The following is a 10,561-nucleotide window of genomic DNA, read 5'->3' as shown; positions in this document are numbered from 1 at the left end:
TCTTACATAAGGAAAACATAAAATTAATTTACAAAACAATAAAGCTCGTATGAATATTCAGGAGCGCAATCGCGCACTTTGTATTTTACAGACTACCTTTCCCACTTGCTAAAGCGTCTGATCGTCACGGATGAATGATTTCATCGTTAGCTTGCACATATTGTAGTCAAATGATCACATGTGCAATTTTAAATAAATATATTTACTCATTACTGAGCTATCTTAGTTTTAAAAAGTATTGCGTTAGAAAAATCACCAATTGTTATAAATGGCGATACACATGCTATTCCGATTTAATTTCAATTTCATAATTCTAGGTAAATTTTTACACGAGGAAAACATAACAGTAATGAAAGCAAAACAATATGGCTCGTATGGATATTCAGGAGCGAAACTTTTCAATCGGCATGTTGCAAGCATTACATGCATCTTTTGACGATTTAAAAACCCGAAAATTATAAAGCATTGCAATACGAAACAATTGAATAATTTGGACAGTTCTGTTGTTATCGTTTAATTTTGTGAAACTACGAAGATTGCTTATATAAAGTATAAAATACGTCCTTTATACATACTTGGCAGGATGGCCGAGCGGTCTAATTGGTTTTTACTCCAGGAGTCCGGGGGTCACTGGTTATGACGAGCCCTGCTGCGGGCGACTTTTTTTTCCTTTTTTAAATTTTATTCTTGATTTTTTACTGTAGCTTTTTAGATCCAATATTCACATTTATCAATATAAAGCATTTAATAACAAACTTCAAAACATGCCTAAATCTGTGAAAAGGCCCCTTTAAGGGACTGTGACAATGACTAAAGATTGTGAATAAATTATTTTTATACAAGAATCACATTGATTACTTGTTAGCAATCAATTATATACCTAAAACAACTGAACACATGCTGGACATCAATAACATAATGAACAGACTAAGTTTTAAAATCACTAAGCAATTATCGGTATTGCGAAAATTTCATTGAAAACTATTTCCCGGTCGCGAAATGACATTATAAAGAATTTTACTACACATTTCATTAAACTGGCCACAAAGATATATAAACCAATAAAAACGCACTACTAAGCTTAAATTTAATCGAGAACAAACTGTTAATGCCCCGCATTACAACTATCTGTGTTGCAGAACGTGTTTCGTTTAACCTTAACAATTATTGACAATTTTTACTCGGAAGTGTCCGTTGTGCATGCGCAGAAGCATTTCATGTTCGGTATGTAAACAGAAATTTTTAATGTTCATATTTCTTTTTATTTTCAGATTTTAATTCTATGAAACAAATAAACTTCTGATCTTTTATCATTTACCGGACATTCGGACCGGCAACATAGCATTTTCAATCGGACCTTTCTTAAAAACGTCGGTCATGTCCGACGGTCCGGCACTTTTGGGAATGTCTGAACAATTATAATATTTTGAACACAATCATGTCCATATATTTATTAAAAATACATGGTTATCAAAAAAACTTAAAAAGCTTTTGCCCGTAAATTAGGTAGCACCTAAAATCATATTATTTGTATATAGTACTTGAATATAAATTTTAACAAAATCTTTTTGTTGTAAAAAAAATCAGCAAAACTGCAGCAACACCCCTAAAGTATTCTCGAGTATCCTAACATTGTGGTAATAACGAAAGTCGGCCTCGCGCGACGTAAACTGTCATGAGATCTTGGCGGTTCAACACTTAAATATTACATCGGTTATCGGTTAATGTTACTACGGTTGATAAAACAAAAAACATGCAGCAAAATATTACATAATCTACCTATTTATTGCATACCCATTGCTCAGCGTCTCGGTCCCTGTGTATCCTAAGTTCGTGGTAAACCTTCCAGGTTAAAATTGATCAACTTCCGGTTTCAAAATGTTTTTGTTTTTTTTTGCATTAGGCCAATCAAAACAATTGTTTACTTTAACTAATTAACTTTCATTTAGCTGAGAATTTTTTTATGTGGGATTAACAAGTTCTAACTTTTGAACACTGAAAATAACAAAAACACTATCTACGTATGTCTCATTAAAACAGAACTTATTCCTCCGAACCAGCAATGGCTGGATGCAGTAAAAGGGATCCCAATTCTTACATAATAGAATAAGCTGCGTTAACATAAAGTAACAATACTCCTCAAAATCAACGAAAATATTGTACAATATTTTGTAAAATAAAGCTAAACAATTAAACATTATTGTTCCTTATGGTCATTGTCGAAATTTCAACGACAGATGTGGTCTGGTAGACTAGATGTTTGTGGATACAAAATGCTCGTTTTTAATTATGGTTTTAACATGGTACCATTTTAGTGTTCATGTGTCGTATCAATAGATATAATCGCAGGAAATTAAGATGGAATTTATTGTGGTCACAAATAAATGAAAACAAGCATTTTGTATCTGCAAAAATCTAGTAATCGTACCACATCTAGCGTTGAAATTGTGGCTATTGCTATAAGGAACACTGATTGTTTAGGTGTTAACTTTATTTGACGAAATACTTTACGAAATTTTCGTTGATTTTGAGCGTTTAAATAGAGACTTTAACCCATTTAACTCAGACTCAGTGCTATTTTATTGCAGACCATTGACAAAATGTAGAAAACAGCTAAAATATCAAATCACTTTAACAAAAAAAAATTGCTTGGCCTAAAATTTAAATACTCATTTGCATACGCGGCCCTGGAAATGTCACGTCGTCTTCTCTGTAAACGAAAAAAAATGGGGGCAACACTTTGGGGCGTTATCGGACATTTTTCACGTGCTATGAACATAGAATAGTAAAATATCATTTTTTTAGAAAGGTACTAATACATTTATTCTTATTTACCTGTTTGAATCGCATTTTCGTTGAATTTCTTCTCGGACACTGTGTAAACAAACCGCTGTCACTTTTGACATAAGTCGCACGCTGAAAAATAACGCATGCGATGAAAGGTCACGAGAATAATGGTAACCACAATGTTAGAACTCCCACGATATTGGGATACTCGACGATACTGTGCTTTTGTTGAAATCTCACTGCAAAAACCTGATGGTACTTGCGTTCAGGTAAATGAGATTTTCTTAGAAGTTGCAAGACATACATTTTTTATTCTAATGTCCAAAAAGCCATGTTCATATTTAAATTAAAACTAGGCTTGCACAATCTAAAAATGGGTCTCTATGGCAGCCATTGGCATTTGATTTAGTGTAAAATAACCTCAAAAATAAATTGAACGTATACGAAGCCGTCAGAACAATTGAACGCGTAAATGTGTACCGAAGCAACCCACTAGTAGTTTTATCAATAAGAAAAGTAAGAGAATGTTACCTTTTTATCTTGAAACTGTTTATTTGCGTGTTAGATTGGTAGACGATTTCCCGCAAAGGTTATAAATGAACCTCCTTTTGAAGAACGTGGCTTACATCTTTAACAAGTAATAATATTTAAGTCGAGACGGCAAGTTGAGTCGGTCTCAACTGAAATGAGATTTGAAGGGATCTTTTCACATATTTTGGCATGTATTAAAGTTCACCATTAAATGCTTTATATTGATCAATTTAAACATTGGATCTAAAAAGCTGCAATAAAAAACAAGAATAAAATTTAAAAAAAAGAAAAAAGTAACCCTCAACAGGGCTCGAACCACTGACACCTGGAGAAAAAGTCTAAGGCTGAGACCACTCGGCCATCCGTGCTCATAAAATAAATGATGTATTTTATACTTCATATAGCAATCTTCGTAGTGTCACACAATATAACGACAAAAATAGAACTATCCAAATTAGTCAATTGTTTCGCGTTGCAACGCTTTATTATTTTCAGGTGTAAATCGTCAAAAGATGCAAATATTGGATTTTTAGAGCATGTTAAATGTTCAGTATTACCGTTTCCTCACAAATATCATAACTACAACGAACATTTGCGTATCTGAAACCATTTTTTGTAATTTGTCAAATTACCAAAACGTGAAAAGGCCCCTTTAATATTATAATACATGTATAGGTATGTTTAATTAAATGGTGACTGCAAAATTGCGAACCGTTTGTTCTTTTTTTCTGGGTAGGTTTTATTACGCCACATTTGTCGTGTATTTACATCGTCGATACTCACGTTCGGTGATACCTGCTATTCGTCTTGAAATCGGTGTATGCTGAATTTTACCTCGCTCTGGGAAAAACTGGTATTGATTCAAGTGCGTAAATCGACGTCCCAGATTAGCCTGTGCAGTCTGTCTGTGATTAGCCTGTGCGAATTATCTAGAACGAAACTTTACGCACATGCATTAAGCCCCGTTTACCCACAGCGCAGCGCGATTCTAATGGCCGTTTTCAAAAAAGTTTGGGACGTGCGGAATACGCAACATACCGATTAAATGAAACGGCATTATGAGGCAAGTCTACAAAGGATATACGCTACAAGCACACAACTATACTAAATCCAGATTTATTTTCCGATTTCCTATGCGGTTTGTTGGCATTTTGTTCGGTTAACATTTTCTTGTTCAAAGTTTATGTTTAGTGTGTTTACGAGCTGATGCTTTATGTAATCGGATTCTAAATACACACAAAAATAAAACATACAAAACTGGCACAACTGGACACAATGCACGTGCTTCCAGTATCGTCCTGTGTAAGTACGAGCAGGCTTCCGTTTAATGGAATTTTTCGTTTAAATGAAGTCTCTTTTGAGCAAAAATCCAATATAGGCGGAAAATCAGAACGAGGCTCAAATATACCCCAATTGACTCTGTCTGATTAAAAACATAACGGCTTATATGAGGTTCAATTTACTATTTAGCCCAAAACAAAACGTCACTTATGATAAATACTTTCCTAAAAATAACGTACACGTGAGATATTGTTTTAATTCGTATTCAATTCCTGAAATAACATCATCATTTAGGTTGATTTGAAATGATTAAATCTTAAAAAAAATGTAACGTGCATGTTTTGTGTAAATGTTATTTAAATGAGTTGTTAGAATAATAAATATTTATTTTACATTGCTTAATATTACATTGTTATAATTTGAATTTATTTGTGTTTAGACAATCGTCTAAGTCTACGTCTACGTCTACGCATTCGTCATCGTGTGTATGAGAGTAAATTGGTAGAAAGACGCATGTCGCCATGATGATATGTTCCAAATGAACTGAATTACTTACAGTAATGTAGTTCTACAAAGCTTGTTATAAAACAATAGACGGCCTACCGAAGATAAACTCAGTTCAATAACATGACGTCACTATATCGATGACGTTACGTCTTTGTTATATACGTCAATGACATCGAACGTCATGGCAACAAAGTTGGGCATGTTTTGTCAAAGAGTGCCACTTTCGGATGGGTAAGTAATAATTCAGTTATGTATTAATTGTATGGTAAACAACGATCATATGTGGACGAAAAGAAATCACCACGAACATAAATATATACCAAAAAAGACGTAATAAATGTAGATTTGTCAAGAGAAGAATCAGACTTTGTTACACTTTGGGACTTTTTTAACGCATCACTTTTCACACTTGAATATCTCAGTTATGAGTAAAGACATATATTTACAATTTTACATACGATCATTTGACTACATTCTATGCAAGCTTACGATAAAATCACTCTTTCGTGACGATTGGACGCTTTAGCACGTGGGCTAGGTGTGGTTCCATATTTTTGCACATGGAAATGTTGAAACGCGATTTAATTCTATTTTTATTTCAATTTAATTATTTAAGGAGGGTTCTTACATAAGGAAAACATAAAATTAATTTACAAAACAATAAAGCTCGTATGAATATTCAGGAGCGCAATCGCGCACTTTGTATTTTACAGACTACCTTTCCCACTTGCTAAAGCGTCTGATCGTCACGGATGAATGATTTCATCGTTAGCTTGCACATATTGTAGTCAAATGATCACATGTGCAATTTTAAATAAATATATTTACTCATTACTGAGCTATCTTAGTTTTAAAAAGTATTGCGTTAGAAAAATCACCAATTGTTATAAATGGCGATACACATGCTATTCCGATTTAATTTCAATTTCATAATTCTAGGTAAATTTTTACACGAGGAAAACATAACAGTAATGAAAGCAAAACAATATGGCTCGTATGGATATTCAGGAGCGAAACTTTTCAATCGGCATGTTGCAAGCCGGTCAGTTATTAAGACGTGTAAGTTTATGCGTTTTACTTTTCACATTGTTATTATTTAACGTTGAACGAGTTTGCGAATTTGATTTTTAAAGTGACGTTTTTAATTTGTTAAGTGTTTTTTTTTCAATTTCAATTCAATTTTCAGGAATTATCAGATATGTGTAGAATTATCCATGGTCAAAATTTCAACACAAGCCGTTCAAAAATAAGGGAGCTATATTGATATGATAAAGTGATGTATTAGAAAAGTCTAGAAGTGTACTTGAAGGGTGTTGATTGAAACATGTTGCCTTTATTGTGTGTTTTTTTTCACTGAATTTATAAATATATGACCAGCGCTCTAGGAAAACGGCGCTTAATGCATGTGCGTAAAGTGTTGTCCGAGATAAGGTTATATTACACTAATTCCGATTTTCCATAGGGTCCCATTATAAAACTGACAACTTTCACAGCATTTTTCTTGCCTTTTCGACGTATCAATTTTTCCGAACCTGGTATCATTTTAAAGATGGATCTGTCCTCTTCCAATAATTGCAATCAAAATCATACCGTCTCGCAACTTCTAAGAAAGAAAAATCGCTGTCGAATGAAACCACCGTAGAAAAACGTGTTTCGGAATCCTAATTTTGACAAAAGCGCCACACAATAGAAAACACACCCTCAAAAGTTCATCTTTTAAGTTAGCTTCCAATCCAAGGCATCAAAGCACTCCAGACACATACAGGATATTACAAAAGACATGTCTCACATTGTTAAATGGCTTATATTCAAGAAGAGAAAAGGAACTCTTTATAAATAGGCACTACTTTCGACCACGGAGGGATATACAATTATTTAGTGTAATGTAACCATAAGACTGTCAGCACTGGCTAATCAGACACAACAACTTCCGCTTAAACTGAATTTTCCTTTTTAAACGAAAACTTGCATAACAGCGGAAAAAGTCGTCCCTGATTAGCCTGTCAAGTCCACATCTGGGATTACACTATACGCAGCATATTCATTAGTCCCCATTTTCCAAGAGTGCGCCTCATTTTTTCACTAAGCTCGATTTTGTTCACATAAAAAATTCTATACTTCATTGTAAATCAAATAAAAACATATGAATGTCAGAATAGATCGTCATCGCAAAGTATTGTTACGTTACACAATGATATAAAGTAGGCACGGAAGTTCGCACAGGCTAAGCAGAGAAACCGCTTTCCGCCTTACCTGGATTTTCGTTAAGATGACGCTTCCTATTACACAAATTTCCATTAAAGCGGATTGGATTTGCTAAACACAAAAAACAACAACAACCGAAAAATTCTAAACAGTTATACAGGCCAATTAACATATATTCTATAAAATTTATATTTAATTAAATTTTTGAAAATAAAATTTATAATTTTATGTATACTCGTCAAACAAAATAGATGCAATGCTTTAATTAAATCAGTTCCAAATGATAAGCAAATGTAGCAGATAGTAATTACCTTAAACCAGCGTTATTATAGGAAAAAAAGGCGACCTCTGTCAAAGATGACGCCTTGTTATTTCAATAAAAATTAATGATAAACTCATGTTAAAAGTCGTTTTTTGAACACTTCGTTTTATCTGCATCGATTTTGAACTCAAAACACGAGTTTCATGTGCATGATAATGTTTTGAATCTGTGCGCACGAGCTAATTGTGACAATTTGTTTAAGTAACTTTACCTATTAAAGGAAATGCATAAGATTATTGTTCAATTACAACGCAAGTATTTGAAATTAACGCAGTGTTTTTTGTCACGCGTTTCGATGTAATATGTTTGCCTCATTTTGATAAATGTCCGCCCCTTTAAATTGTATGATCGTTTTCTACTTCAATAATTTAGCTACGTCACTATGTTTTTCATACTGTTTCCTGCCGCTTAAGCCGGTCAAGCCCTCTTGGTTTCAGTGACGCGGCAACGCCGGACGATCTAGCTTGCCTGGACGCCAATGTCATGCGCAGTGACAACATCGACCGGATCGCCCCAAGTCTGCACATGCGCAGTGACAACATCGACCGGATCGCCCCAAGTCTGCACATGCACAGTCAGTGACAACATTGACCGGATCGCCCCAAGTCTGCACATGCGCAGTGACAACATCGGCCGGATTGCCCCGAGTCTGCACATGCGCAGTGACACACCACCCAGTCGTCCGAACGCCGCGGTTTTCAGTTTCCGGAACAACGAAAACGTGTCCCACTCGAAGACCTGTGAAAAATGGTTAAGACTCCACTTACACGACCGCATCTTTTTAACATTATATGTCCAGTTTTTGATAATGTTCTCAAACAACGTAACTTATTTAGTCCTGTAATGTTGGTGAAAAAAATAATTTAATGTGTATCTACCAGCTACTGATGATACTTTAAGTGATGCTCGATTGGTCAATTTAGACTGCACCCGAGTATTATTCCCGCCTTAAATCCGACGTCGTAAAACGCGCTACGGAATACTTAACAAAATTATCTTTGAAGAAAAACTCAACATGCCTTTAAGGCAGGAGTATCGATAATATAGTGTCTATTTTTCAGAATATTGACATAAATATGAACATTATTAATATTGTAATATAATGGACTACAAGTAATCCTAAGCAAAACTAATAATAAGGTTTCATAACATGTTTCATTATCTAGGATATGGACAAAGACCTACTCACCGAATGTTGACAGATTCTGACAGTTCGTTGAATTACATGACATATGCATGTTGAACAGTTTACTGAGGTTTCATGCATATATCATTTTATCTACATCTTAATCCTTATAATCCTTAAATGTTACTCACAACTTAAGTTATTAATCCTCGTTCCTATGATTGTTATTCCATAAAGAATAACACTTCCTTGTCACTCATAAACAGTGTCGACCATGCTTGTGACGTCATAACTTTATCTTTGTGATTTTAGCAAAAGACTGCGCCATATAGTTAATGGTTACGGTAAACTATGTCTTATTGTATTAATGTTAACGATTTGCTACTGTTTTATATCAAGTTATTGTCATTTGACTGATAAGCATAGATATAACATTTGGAACTATTTCCTGATGTGCGGAAGCGTTTTGAAGAGTTCATTTGGCGCGCATATTTAATTGGATGACAGTGGTTTAAATCGGCGATTCAAGCATTCTGATTGGTCGGAGCTGTCGCATAACCGTTTACGGAGTCTGAGGAATTGTATCAAGGGGCATCCATATAAAAGACGCGCCGCAGACGACTTGGGACACATTCAACTTTTCGGCCACACAACATCTAAAATTATTTAAACTTTTAACAACTTTAATAATAATAATAACAAGAAAGAACTGTGATGTCGGACAAAATGTAACTATATTATATTCTTATACATTTGTTGTTTCATGTTGGTATATTTTGAGAAGTATAAATAAATTAAGTCTCACTGTTTTCATTTCTTTATTCTTGAAGACATCTATTCACAGACTAATAACATTTTAATAAACTAATAACTACCTGGTTGATAGAAAGGAAACAGTATTTACCGACGGCACGAAACCGTTACAATATTAAAAAAATAGCCGACAACGATCAATTTAGCGTTAGAATTCCCGTGTGCGAGTTACTATATTCACCGTATCCGGGGTACATTTAAGTATACTTAAGCGTACCCGGGGTACAGTTAAGTAGTACCAGAGTCGACAATTAACAATCGAGCATAAGTGACACAAATCATAAAAAGTATTAAAATTGCAAAGACGCACCTTGATTAAATTATACCCTTCATAACGAGTAAATAATAATTGTATAATTATAAACTACATATGTACTAGCCACGGATCGTATATTGACAGGAGTTGAATCGAGTATTTGACCCTTACTGTTGTAAATTAAATTGTATGCAAAAACTAACCATCTGATTTTATTGGTTTAAACTTTATCTTGTTGCTTATCATTTCCTCTTTCAAAAAATATAGCTACTCGATTATAGCGCGTTAAACACAAAAAAATAACTTTAACTTTTGCAAATATCATACCTGTTTAGAATCTAGATTTACGGTTAACATGTTCGTACTTTATACCGATTTAAAGCGTTTATAATTGGAGTTCAGTTTAAAAAAACAACATCTTGCTTAGAAGAATAGAATTCTGTATACGATAAAAAAAAGGGTTTAAAAATGAAAGTAAATAAGGAATGAAGGCGTACGAAAGTGGCGCGCGATCCTAACGCTCCGAACGTTTGGGGTTCTATAATCTAGGTTGACATGTTCTTACTTAATACCGATTTGTAGCGTTTATATGTGGAGTTCAGTTTTAAAATTTTCATCATGCGTAAGAGAATAGAATTCTGTATACGATAGAAATAACTGCAATAACCACTGTTGCTGCTGCTAGTATTACTTCTAATAATAAGTATGAGGAAAATTAAATAAAGAATGCTTC

The sequence above is a fragment of the Dreissena polymorpha genome, chromosome 11 (genome assembly GCF_020536995.1).
Source record: "Dreissena polymorpha isolate Duluth1 chromosome 11, UMN_Dpol_1.0, whole genome shotgun sequence".
Classification (NCBI taxonomy): Eukaryota; Metazoa; Mollusca; class Bivalvia; order Myida; family Dreissenidae; genus Dreissena; species Dreissena polymorpha.
This window is presented reverse-complemented; position numbering follows the sequence as displayed.